General features: G+C 38.4%; 1 protein-coding gene across 1 annotated transcript in view; it reads right to left on the bottom strand.

Annotated features, from left to right (window-relative positions):
- Window positions 1-7716, bottom strand: part of sntg1 (syntrophin, gamma 1) — a 59585-nt gene extending 51869 nt beyond the window's left edge. Inside the window, exon 1 of the mRNA XM_032566510.1 lies at window positions 7033-7716. The gene's annotated coding sequence lies outside the window, so the exon portion shown is untranslated. The remainder of the gene's footprint in view (window positions 1-7032) is intronic.
- Window positions 7717-12102: the final 4386 nt, after the last annotated feature.

Below are 12102 nucleotides of genomic sequence, written 5' to 3'. Positions count from 1 at the left end.
TATGGTTCCAAACTGCTAAAACTTGATGCCATTCCAAAGATTTAAAGTCCTTTTACTGAGGCACCAGACAAAATCCAGGGGCTGCCAGAGTTTTCTCTGGTTGTGTTGAGTTTAAAGTAACACAGTGTCTTCTCTTCTTTTTGTGGCACACTGCTAGACAGCTGGCTGAAAGAAGACTATGAAACTTTCCAATCTTTAAGACAAATTCCACTCTGCAAATATTATCAGCTACAAAAGGACACACTTAGCCCTAACCCTACTCTATAAACTCTACTCTATTTTCACCTGTAAAATCCTGAAGACAACAGCTAAGTTTCATAGGTATTCTATATTTCAATTGTTGCTTTAAGTAAAGCAGTTACAGTAGATTCTGTTTTTGCTTGAAGTGTTTGTGTATTTACTACAAAACCATGGTATTATTACTAAGGGTGTGAGAATTTAGTACTGGACCATGCTTAATTACTGTCACTGATGAACTGCTCCAGCTCCACATAAACTTCTGTTGCAGACAGTTCCACAGCTGTTCAAGAAAGCTATCAGTGCTATTTTGTGCATTATCCCTGACAAAAAAAAAGTAAATCTGAAATGAGTTGAACACTGCTAGGGGCTATTTTAGGCTTCCATCTACTGATTAAATGGATTGCAAATATTAAATGGAAACACAGTAATGCAGATTACAGCGTGAGCCATCAAGGCTGAGCTGCTCCCATATCGTGGCTTCAGAGCAGCAGTGCTTAACGAACAAGCAGACTCTTACACATTAATCAAATATGACCTAAAATTGTCCAATGTGGGCTACTTCCAGGTTCCAAAGTGTACAGAAAACACTGTCCACCCACAACAGAAACCCTCCTCTGGAGGTGCAGATGTTATCAGACTGGGTTTTGTCACGTATATGTTAAGTGATCATTTATCATTATGGATAATCTAACCCCTTATTGGTTTTCTCAGTGCAGTCATCACCACGCATGTGTAGCTTTAAGTGAGTGGGTCTGTGTTGCAGTCCCGGATCCTCTAAATCAGATAGGCTGGTATATGAGGTGCATATAAATGAGAGTTGTGCCGTCCCCTTCATGAAGAGTTGGGTGTGCATTCGCTTCATTAGCCATCAGTCTCTGTTAAGACAGAGTAATGGTTTTCTTGTGGCATGACAGTGATGCCATGGCATAGACCGTCAATATATTTTCTCCGCAAAGCCTTCTTCCTGGGAGAAATATCCACAGTTTCTTTTTATTGGTACCGCTCATATATCACTCTGCTATAAAGCCGCATTGCTCCTCCTCCACGAGCTTAACATCTGGAGCAGCTTGTATGGATGACTGACCAAACATTAGCTATAAAAACCCCTCAGAAACATCAGGTAGGATACTTCATCCCTGCTGCTGAGCTCCAGGGCTCTGCTGTAATGAAGATGTCCAGGATTGCTGTTGCAGACGGCTTAGGTTGAACAATCGCTTGGGTAAATCCAACAAAATGTATTGTACACATGCACAAATACTGGTTTTGTTTGTTGCTTACTCTTCATGTTAATTTCCTGTTTCCTATCTGCAAATATGAAGAGTGATTTAAAAGGTTTGAATTTTCAAATTCAAATCAGTCTCATGGCTTATCAGTAAAGTTTATTCATCTGAAAATAAATTGTTCTTTCCAAGAAGGTACAATCTGCACTGATAAAGGAAGAATGGCAGTTTTTATTTTTTATAAATATTTCCTTTTTATAAAAACAGAGAAAAACTAATAGTTTACTGAGGATTATAGATGTGATTAAAGGCCCCACTCACTGTCTATGGACAAACAGTAATTTGTCACTGACAGTTATATTTCAAAACACCCCACCCCATTTTTTCCGCTTTCGTCTAAAATCAAAAAAACAAAAAACAATTAATATTTACTTGCTCCTCTACAAGGCAAATATATATATTTTTACATATAGTTCATATTGTGGAATAGTTTATCTAAAAACTGAACAGAGAAACATACAAAGTAAGCGATCTATACAGCTTAAAATTATTCTGATTCTGTTTTGACTCTCAGATGTCATAAGAAAGGCTACATTTAGAACCTAGACGTTTGCTTACACTTCATAGCTAATCTGTTTTTCTCACTGCCTGATATTAAAGCACACTAAAAATCTGAAAGTCTCAATGTTACAAAATACCAAAGAGTCTACCTGCAATCCCTTCAGAGTTTACACAGAACAAAAGGAGAAAGAGCCTTTTAAGTCCAACACTTGTTGCAGCATTAGATGGCCAGCTGTATAACCACTGATGTGCAACCTCCCTAATGCCCAACTACTTACTTTAGAAATACCGTACATCTGGACACAAAGGACAAGCACAGATTCTGTCAGGCACTGAGGTCCATTTATATGGAGAGCCATTACATTCAAATTTAAATAAATACTTGTATTACTAAACATTACTAAATATTCCATCAAATAATTAAATGTCCCCATAAAATAAAAACAGAATAAATAAAGAACTATATAATGGGAACCTTATTTTATCATTCACAGTTTTTATTTATTTATTTATTACAAAATATACTTATTTCAGAATTTACATACATATTTATTTCATTATTTATTTCAGGGTTATTTTGTGACATTTTTATCTTGCAAAGCTACTTTGCGCATTTCGGGGATGTTTACTTTTTAACGCAGTTAACTCATTATTTCAGGCTTTTTATTTTATGTTCTTATATTCAAATGAGAGGGTGTAGTTTTTTCTGAGGGATGGGGTCCCTCTGGTCAGGGTGAAGTGAGCTGAGACACTGAACTTCTATTCAATTTGATTCAGTTTATTTATATAGCGTCAATTAACAACAAACATCTGCATGAGGGTGAAACATGCAAACTGTATGGGATTGAACTTGCCTCTGGTGTCTTGCGAAGGTAACTATCCCTGACAGGATGTGCTACCCCTGCTTCAGAATGGCAGGCCTTGCTTCTCTTTTGTAAGCGGGGGAGTGCCACATGTTTTTTTGAAACATGGCATCCGGGGTAGCCATTGCCTTGACTGGGTTGATTTGAGCAGGTTGTGAAGAACCTTTGTTTAGGCAGAGATGGGTTCCTGTACTCCAAAGATATTCCACCTCCTTAAATAATGTGTAACGTGTGAGCCCTTAAAGACACCAGATGCACTGTAGTTCGCTCGCTCAGCTAGCTTCATTCACAGAGAAAAATAGAATCAGAGTTAAATAAATAAGTCGCTGAAGCACATAAAGCAGCTTTACAAAATAAAAGTCTCACAAAATAAAACACAATTATAAAATGAATAAGTTTTAATTTAAATACATTAAATCTTTAATTGGCAAAAGAAGGAAATAAGTTAAATTGAGATTGACAAAATAAGCTCCCCATCATTTTTGTTTTTCTCATCTATTTAGGTTTCATCTCATGGATACATTTACTTATTTGATGGAAGAATTATTATTCTAATATATTTTTAAAGGTGTTCTCCAGCTCAAGGAGCCAACAATGGTCTGATAGGAAAGTAGGTTATGAGAGAGGAGGAAGACAGGCAGCAAAGGTCATCAGGCTGGGACTTGAACCTGTGACAGCCTCATCGAGGAGTAAGGCCTCCATATACATGTGTCGCATAATTAACCCCTGTACCACTGCCATGCCCGATGGAAGACTTATTTGGTATTTATTATTAACATTATTTGTTTATTTCGTTTTGAATGAATTTACTCTCTATGCATTTCTCATAGGACTGTAGCCGTTTTCTTTTTTGATCCTGTACTAGACGTCTTTAAGTTTTTTGTTTTGGACTTACAACCAGCCTACTAAGGCAAAAAAGATGTGCTTGAAAAAGTGACAAAAGAAAAAAGAAAAGAACATAAAGAAGATGGGTAAAATCAGCTTTACTCAAACACAATCAACTTAGCCTAGCACAGAATGTGAAGCAAACAATAATCTCAACCACAGATTGATCTCCCCCAATAGGGAGATTAATCCCGGTCCACTCTGTCGGATCCAGCTTCTTAGACTATAGAAAAGCTTTCTGAGTGTTCAATACTGATGACACTTTCACATGGGGACCCACTCATCCCATGCAAACCAAAGCCTAGTGTAGCTGCATCATATTATCCAGCTAATGAGCTAAAGGGAATCAGAGATTAGATTGAGTTTTTCCTCCCTAAGAGATTCAGAGATTTAAAACATTTACCCACATCATTTCATCTTAATGAAAGCAAACTACCCACTAACTGCTGTTTTGCAAATTCATATTTTAAACTTATAACTATCTTGCAGGACAAAAACTGTTTCCCATCCAAAACTTTGATTTAATCCGCATTCAGCCTTGAACCTTATGATGAAGAAATAAAATAGTTAACCTTTATGATCTCTTGTTTACAAATCACCAGACAGATTTTGTGCAAGGAGTATGGTACAATAACCTAATAGCAGCTTGAAACGTAAAATAATATAGAAATATTATTTTATTGTTTTGAGAAGAGTTACTAAATTAAGACTTAATTATTAAAAATCAGCAGGCCTGCTAACGTGAGCAGGAAAGCGAGCAAAATCCGGAGGCGAAAGGTCAAAATGAAAGTTTTTTCATGCTACATTATTCAGTACAGTGCTCACTATTAAGATCAAAATAATTCTGAAAACAGGACATGTGGTATTAAAAAGGTCACTTATGCTTTATTCAAAGGAAAAAAGAGTTACCCTTGAATATTTAGAGCAGCTCGATTACATATCAAGTGACTAGGTGTTGCTGGGGTAGTGCAACAGCACTTTAAATGTGTAAACATGTAAAATTAATGTCAATGCACTCATTCCCTGCTTTAAGTGATGCTTTCAGACTACTGATCCCGCTTATATATTAGAGAATGATTAGCTGGTAAGGATTTTTTTATCAGAGGGATTTGACAGAAAGGGACAACAAAAACAGATGAGTACAAAGAAGTTTTTTTTTTTTTTTAAATTGACTTTATATCATGCCTGTGTCAGGTTGAGTGCAATATAGCAAAGATGGATTCCGAAACAAAGTTGTCTCACGGCCTGATGTGCAGCTCAGACAAGAGTGACAACCTTTTCACCTGTTTCCTTTATCTTTTTTTTCCATCTTGAGACAGCGCAGTCCTGTCACTTGGTCAAAATGCTCTTTGATTTTGGATATAAGCAGAAAAAATGCAATGGGGGTTATGAAATAAAACTGTCAGTGACAAATTAGTATCTATACTTAGACAGTGGATGGGTCCTTGTAGCACATCAAACCCAAATGGGCCCGATCTCTGAACACGTCTTTTTAGGGTAGGTCCAACCTAGACACACTGAGCAGTACTTGGTTTCAGGCTCTCCTTTACCTTTAAGCCTTATGTGTATCAAACAAATACATACTAACTGCGAGAGCGGTCTGTTGTGTAGTATCTTGCAAAAATATTCAGATCCATCTAACCATTTAACTTTGTATTTTAAAACTACAAACTTCAGTGCATTTTATTAATATTTTATGTGATAATGAAACACGTTATAAAAAGGTTTTACAGCAAAAAAAACACAATCTGAAGAGTGTGGAAGCCACATTGCATTTGATTTGGCTCCTTTACTCTGATATCCCTAAATAAAAGCCAGTGCAACTAATGATCTGAAGAAGCCAAAGCAGTTTCCCTTTGTGAAGGATTTAAAGGTTTGGTGAACAAACACTGTCATGGTTTAGGTCCTTGAAGACAGTGCTGATGGCATCATGTTGTTGGGATGCTTTTCTTCAGCTGCCAGGGAAACTGCATGCTCAAGTTTGATGGGAAGATGGATGGAGCTAAATACAGGACAGTCCTGGAATAAAAACTCCAAATTGCAGCAAAAGAGACTAAGTTCACCTCTCTGCAGGACAACAACGCTGAAAATACGATCAGAGGTGCTATAGCATAGTTAAAATCAAAACATATCTGTGTGCTTGAATGGTCAAGAAACAGTCCAAACTTGATTCAGATTGAAAATTAGTGGCAGGATTTGAAAACTGCTGTTCACAGATTATCTTCCTCCATTCTGTCTAAATTGGAGCTAATTTGCAATGAAAAATATGGAAAGGTTTCCATCTCTAGATGTGGAAACCTGGTGGGAAGCATTAACCAAAAGACTTGCAGCACAAGGTGTAGGGTAGAATGCAAATGCAAGCCACACTTTTTAAATTTGTATTTCCAGAAGATATATACTGTATATATATTATGTTACCTCCACTTCATTTTAATGATCAGATAAAACCCCAATGAAAGACACTGAAGTCTAGGGCTGCAACATGATAATATGTGAGAAAGTTAAAGGGCTATGAATAATTTTGTGCCACCATAAGGGAAGCAAAACAAATGGTCTGATTTAGAAGTTCTTTTTTTTTTTTTTTGAACAGCTAACAATGCACAGTGGGCCAGCAGCAGTTGCTGTCTGAAACCCCTCCACAGATGGACATTGCCTTGATGCTTCTTCCAAGCAGGGAAGGATCGAGAAAAGGAGGAACAGCACTGACGAATGATTTGTGAACAGCTATAAAAATTGGCTTATTCTTCTTCCCCCCTCCCAACCGCTTCCACCCCCAAGTGGGGATGTTGTCTTGGATTGGCATCCAGCACAGAGAGAGCAGGCTACTTGAACGCTGCTGAATAGCTGTGTGGATGGAAGAGGTCTGCTGCCACTGCACTGGCTTGAGGAACTGCGGTTGCTGCCTGTGTATTCCTGCACTGATGCAATGAAAAGGTTTGTGCAAGCCCACGTATCCTCCACTTAATCAAATATATATATTTAAATCCGTTTTATTGGGATGTTTCCATTCAGCGCACCACACAAATCCAACTATTAAAGGTGGGTATGCTTTATTACCCTTTGGATCACAAAGGTGATGGGTACATAAATCTTTGGTGCGCAACATTATGGTGCATTTCACCTTTTAAAAAGTACAGTGCGAATAAATTCACGCTTCATTTCATGGATCTTTGGGAGAATAATAATGAACTACGTGCCGCTTACTGTGAATGATTATAAGGTTGTGCGAATGTTAAAAGCGACAGTGGGTTTACGAGGCTTACCTGATTTTCTGGTAACAGGTGGCGATCTCTTATTAGATCCCTCGTTACCTCCTTTACTTGTTTTTAATCAATTCAATGGTGGCTAACACATCTCCGCCAAATCACAATATATCCCTTGTGACTGCATCGCCCACACGGCATCCAGGTCCACTATACTACTGCGTGCAGGAGGAGGAGAAGAAGGGAAAAAAAGAAAACAATAAAAAAACGAAGGAAAAAGCAGCCCGCACTCGCGCAGGAAAACACATATCAGTCCGTATAAAGGCTGTATCCTGGGTTGGCGGAGGTTTCAGGGACTCCGGCTCGTCGACATCCCTGGCAGAGGGTCCGGTTTCACAGCCCCGCTCCCGTCTCCGCCGCGCATCGTGCTGCCAACATGACTGAAGCTGGAAATCACATGCGGCGTGTTCAGCGCGCGCCTGCGTTTACCCAAAGGCACCTGCACAACTCTGAAAGCATCAATATTACATGACTCCACTTTTTTCTATGCTTTTTTTTTTTCCGCCGCCCTGGCACGCATTACTTCGCACAGCCTTATTTATACACTGACATGCTCTCTGCAGTGCTTTTCTGGGAGTGTTTGCCTTCTACCTGTAATTTAGGCTGAATCCCATGCCACTACTCTCTTAGCCCTCAAGCCTACATATGGAAGGGCTAGGGCATCCAAATTGGAAATAAAGTGGTAGTAAATGTAAGACTGAATCAAGTATTCTTAATTCATCCTCGGCTGTATCCTCGGCCATTTAACTTCTTTTCCATTATTTCTAACCCTGATTTATTTGTTTCTAAGGGGGAGAGGGTCCTAATCCTTTCTGTATAGGAGAAAAAAAATATCAGTTTCGTAGTTAAAAAAAAGAAAAAAGTGGACACAGTAAATTTCTGAAACTGCTGTGCTATTTACATACAGGATTCAACATATAAAAAAACACATGTGCTGACTAAGAGTGTGCACTTAAGTTATGTTTATATGCTAATACAGTAAAAATGTCTTTCTTATTGAATATTAATCCAAAATTCAATATTCTAATTACACAATACATCACTGTTGCAGATCTTTAGTGTTGATTTGTTCTAACATTGTAGTAACCTTATTCTCTTTATTACTCCTCTATGCTGATATGCTTTTTTGACATTTTTCACATTATTTCTAAATGTCCCTTTCTTAAAAGAAATGCAACAAAATACTTCCACCTAATTCTTTTTTTCATTCCTTGTGACCCTAATTCACTGTCATTCTACTGAGAATTGCTACTTCTCCTTAAAAATATATATTTAGAAGGTACTTGGGAACAATGAGGTATTCATATTTTTCCAGGGAACTTAAAGTTATGTCAAAAAAGGAAATATCATGAAATATTCAGTTCTTAACAAAGAAACATTCTTATCTTGTTGTGTATTCTCTTTTGTGTTTCTGGGAAGGAAAGTGATTTGACTACATGGAAACAGGAAAATGGAGCCTTGAACATAAACATGAACTTATTAAACAAAGATCTCAACAAAAACATATTTTCAAATTGGGGGAATAGTTAAGACACTGTAAGTCTTACCCTCTGGTTAAAATAACTTCAATGAATCGCTACATCTATAGACTGACAAGAGTTTGAGGAAAGTTTGACCCATTCCTTACTTTCAGCTGGAAGATGTTTGAGGGGTCTCTTGCATTTACAAACCTCTTTGAAGTCACTGCATTGTCATATACTGTATATACAGTACAGATCAAACGTTTGGACACACCTTTTAATTCAATGAGTTTCCTTTATTTTCATGACTATTGACATTGTAGATTCACACTGAAGGCATCAAAACTATGAATAACACATGTGGAAATATGCACTAAACAAAAAAGTGTAAAACAACTGAAAATACCCCTTATATTCTAGTTTCTTCAAAGTAGCAACCTTTTGCTGTGATTACTGCTTTGCACACACTCTGCATTTTCTTGATGAGCTTCAAGAGGTAGTCACCTGAAATGGTTTTCACTTCATAGGTGTGCCCTGTCATGAAAATAAAGAAAACCCATTGAATTAGAAAGGTGTGTCCAAACTTTTGGCCTGCACTGTATATATATATATATATATATATATATATATATGTATGTGTGTTATCCAAAATTCTTGCCTAGATTCTCTTTAGCAAAACTTTACCTGGCCTTCATGTTTTCTCAGACAGTAAAGGAAAGCAGCAAGAGACAGCTGTAGGTCTCGTATTGACACTCCCAACGTTTTGGGAGTGGTTGTTAACATCCTGTAGTCATCTCTGACCATGAAGGTCCCAGATGTGTTTTATGTCTTCCCTTCCACTTGTACTAATTTTAAATCCCTTATCGTCACAAACTGCTACAGTCTAATTTCTTAAGACCTCAGACAGCTCTTCTGATCTCGCCATGCTCCTCATGTTTATTTAAACAGTCAAGAAAACACCAGCTCAACATATAAGGTTTAAACATGGTGAGCCTCCTTCAAATGCTGAGCAATGATGTTCTCAACATCTGCACATGGTGTGATACATCTGTACATTACTTCAGCCATTTTGAGGGCAAAGGTTTGTGTTCGTGTTTTATTTTATTCCTCACCAGAAATCGCCTTTTTTTAGTCACATTTTACAAAATATTTTAAAGGGTATATTCTGCCTTTTTTCAAATGATTTCATTAACTAAGCCAAAACCAAGCTGGTCTGTGAAAAACAGTAATAGATCAGCTTGTTAAATTATAAATGAACTATTTCTAACTAAACTGTTTGGGAAAATTGAGCTTAGTTTCACCAGCCACTCACAGACCTGGTTACTGCCAAGTTGACTAAAAGGAACTTATCATGTCTTGATCTAAAAAAAAAAGAGAGAGAAATTACCCATAAATGGAGAAATCTTCCCAGGACTGACAAGCCAGCCAAATAACTCTGGACAGCACTGCAGGCCTTACTTGTCTTAGTTAAGGTCTGTATTCATGATTCAAGAATAGAAAAGAGACTCGGAAAAATTATAGCTTTTTCCAAGGTCAAAAGCACTAATGACCAAAAAATAAACATATTTCTATCTCATATCATTTGCTTAAAAGAATATTGATAATCACAAAGTTGTTGGAAAATATCGTTATTTGTATTTTATGTGATTCTTACATAAACACCAACATTTAACACCTGCTGCAGGATTGATCAATGTTTAAATGACACAGCCGACAGGGAGGAGTAGGGCTGGAGAAACCCTACGAAATGGGATTCAGATTTAGTGTGAAACAATTTAAGATTTAGACGTTCAAATTAAGGACACTGGACAAGAGTGAGGAAGACAGGTTGGGATTTTCTCTCTTGTTAAGGAAAAATAATTATTGTTTGGTGCTTAATACAGCTAATCCACGACATGTGTAACAGTTATATACAATACTCTTATTTGGAACAGTTTTCTGTTGAGCAGTGGGAATTCACCAGACAAAGCAGGGCCTTTTTTCCTCCCCCTTTTGACAGGGAGCAATAAAATGTGCATTCCGATAGCAGGAGACTCTTTGGCGCCAGGAATCTCCCCGTATCAGGCAGAGATGAGCACGAAGTGGTCCGACAAAAACCAGACATCTTTGCCGTAAATCAGGGAGTCCTAACTTTCTTTGGGGGGCCAAAGCAGGTCTCTGATTGGTCGAAGAGCAGAACGCCTACTTTGCATATATTGAAATGGGGAAACGCCTACTCAGTATAAAGTTACATGTAGCGCTAAAATAGAGAGAGTTTTTTCCATCTTTTTCTCTCCACGTTGGGCGCCTTTGTCTGTCTTTTGTGTTTCGTGTGTGTCTGTTTTCCCCTTGTCTGTATAAAATGTATATCTCTGTATCTCTGCAGCTTTGTTGTCGATTGCTTTGTATGAGATTAAAACTCCGTGATCTGTGACGTCAACGCGCAGTGTCGTGGTTTCACTTCCTCCAGCCGCAGCCCGCCTGCCAGAGATTCCGGGACTCTAGGAAGAAGAAGCTAAACTTTTTGTCCAAAATTAATGTTAAATTAATCTTCCTTAATAATTGGGGGCTTCGTCCGGTTCTGAAGTTTTGGCAGGCGGATCGGCCTGTTTCGGCTCGACGGCTTGATGCGGTAAGATACTATTTGATTATTTTTTGGCCGTCTGTGGTTGGGCCGGCGTGAATTGTCGTAGTTAGCTACAGCTGTTCGGAGTGTCGTAGCTGCAGGAGAGCATACATTGTTTCTACTAGACTTTGTTGACTTAGAATTGGATTAAAAGGCTGGAATGTTTGTCTGTGGTAGACTTTGACGGGTAGTGTGTGATACACTGTATAGAAATACGCATGTACAGCGGACTGTAGCGGGTCCAGACTGAGGACGTTGCGCTCCCTCAGTTGTAGAAGCTGGGTTTTCTCAAGTTTATGTCTTTTTCCCTGGAGACCCATGGCTGTGCTCCTTAAAGAAAGAAATTTAGGAATTGTGTATTTTGAAACTAGCCTGCGGTAGGCTTTAGATTTTTAAATGACCTGGGGTAGGTTTATTGAGTGTGGGGCACACTTTGATAATGGCTTGCGGGAAGCTTTGCAAATAATCTGAGGTAGATTTTGCAGATAATCTGAGGTAGATTGTTAAGGAATCAAGTACAATAGTCTGGGGTAGACTTTGAAAATAACCTGCGGTAGGTTTTAGGAATCAAGTAGTGTGCGGTACACTTTAGACAGGTCTGCGGTAGACCGACGGATAGAATTTGCGGTAAATTCTTATTGTAAGCTTGCGGCAAGCTTTGAGGTGTATTTTGTTTTTTGGATTAGACAGGTCTGCGGTAGACCGACGGATAGAATTTGTGGTTAATTCTGGGTATGGCCTGCGGTAGGCTTTGATATGGTGCATCTTTTATTTTTTTAGCCGGCATTTTCTTTTTATTTTTTCCCCTCTGTTTCGTATGTTCGTCTGACACCGGGTTTGTTCTCCAGAGCTCTGGGTGTCTGCGTGTGTGTGCGTATGTGTGTCTGCGTGTGTATCTGTGTGGTCGTGTGTGTGTGCGCGTGCACGAGTTCGGGCTGGCTGTGTGTTTCAGCAGAGTGTTAAGTTGTTTGAATAGCGCTGTGTGTGTGAATTTGCATTGATTTT

This window comes from Xiphophorus hellerii, chromosome 6, assembly GCF_003331165.1.
Source record: "Xiphophorus hellerii strain 12219 chromosome 6, Xiphophorus_hellerii-4.1, whole genome shotgun sequence".
Taxonomy (NCBI): Eukaryota; Metazoa; Chordata; class Actinopteri; order Cyprinodontiformes; family Poeciliidae; genus Xiphophorus; species Xiphophorus hellerii.
The sequence above is the reverse complement of the archived record's forward strand: the minus strand, read 5'-3'. Positions and strand labels throughout refer to the sequence as shown.